Source organism: Octopus bimaculoides, chromosome 8 (assembly GCF_001194135.2).
Source record: "Octopus bimaculoides isolate UCB-OBI-ISO-001 chromosome 8, ASM119413v2, whole genome shotgun sequence".
In the NCBI taxonomy this organism is placed as follows: Eukaryota; Metazoa; Mollusca; class Cephalopoda; order Octopoda; family Octopodidae; genus Octopus; species Octopus bimaculoides.
Window position 1 is genome coordinate 58,939,319 of NC_068988.1, and position 1,595 is coordinate 58,940,913.

At 32.1% G+C, this 1,595-nt stretch overlaps 1 long non-coding RNA gene across 1 annotated transcript in view; it reads left to right on the forward strand.

Annotated features, from left to right (window-relative positions):
- Nucleotides 1–207, forward strand: part of LOC128248582 (uncharacterized) — a 4,481-nt gene extending 4,274 nt beyond the window's left edge. Inside the window, exon 3 of the long non-coding RNA XR_008264760.1 lies at nt 126–207. This is a non-coding gene — a long non-coding RNA (uncharacterized LOC128248582). The remainder of the gene's footprint in view (nt 1–125) is intronic.
- Nucleotides 208–1,595: the final 1,388 nt, after the last annotated feature.

Consider the following 1,595-nt stretch of genomic DNA (forward strand, 5'->3'; position numbering starts at 1 on the left):
TATATATATATATATATATATATATATATATATATATATTAGGCTACAGCAATGGAAATCAAATTTACTAATATATTAGGGTTTGAATTTGCTTAAAAAAAGATTCTTATTCCAATTTATACCAGGGTTATTTGCTTTGGAAGTCAGACCATCCTGGTGCTAACGTAAAACTACCTATAGTGGAAATGACAGATTTACAGTTACTTTTCATTGCGTTTGCGCAGGTAAGTCATTAAATATGCTATTGTGTTTAGATACATCTACAAATAATTATCTTATTGCATATTTTTGCTCATCGGGACAGTGGAACTGTTGGTATTATATCTACTTGTATATAACGGTATCTAGCATAACAGCAATAGATACTCATCTCTAAATGAACATAATTACTGTTCTCTAAGGCACCGAAAACATGAATCAATATCAAAGCATAATACCCACTAGATAATTCTGAATAATGGTTTCGGATCTATGATGGACATGTTCTTTACCGTTTCTTTCCGTACAGACATTCACTGAGTGTCCCGGAATTTGCTTTCACAAATAACGATGGAATTTTAGAGATCTTACCGATGAGTTTATCTGATTTTTGTTGACTCCACATATTCTGTTGTCACTACTGAAGTTTATACACATTGCGGAAATATTATCACTATACAGTATGATATAACTTTCTCTTTCAAAATGTAGATACAGTCTGAAATCATCTTCGTTTGCTTTTCACACTGGTCCTGAAAACACAATTGAGACTATGAAGTTCTTGAATGGTTACAATTTCATAAGAATCTCCCGGTTCAGTTTAGTGCCAAGATTTCTGTCTATACTGAGGACCTGCAACTACAATAAAATGTCCGCGTTATTACAAGATCCATTCTGAACATGTATTAATCTTCCGCCTTGGGTATTTAGCCTTAGCTACTGTTTTGATTTAAGAGATATAAACTGTTTTCCTACTGGGTGTACTGAAAAAATATTTCAGTCTTAACAAGAAGTGTACTAAAATCCTTCATTTCTCCCTTTTCTGGCAATTATTAATTGCTAATTACCAATTACTGAATTAATCAATGTAAAGAGTATTGTTATAATAATTCTAGCAAAGCATATTCACTGGAGAATAGATTTGAAATTTCCTCTTTACAACCTTTACTACACTAATGTAAAAGAAGGTAACGAAATGTCCATCCAAGTCAGTGGATGAAAGCAGTCGTGCACTGATTTCGCTTCTATTTATGTCAGAGAAGGAATTTTGAAGAAAATTGCATGGACTAATAACCAGCTGGAAGTAGCATGATGTAAACTCAATTCCAAGTTGTCTATGCAGCGAAAAGGTATGTGGGACTCAGTTTAATCAAATATGGTGTAACTGAAAGTAGAAATAAAAACAAATATGCAGATGTACTGAGCTCCGCATTTATTGCAATTTTACTGGAGACATAGCTGGTAAAATATAATATATATGTATAGATTATATAACATATGTGTGTAGTAACGAGGATATTCGCACAAACACACATTATATACACAGTGTCATTGGTGACACGTATACATGCGTATATATATGCATATATGCATATATATATATATATATATATATA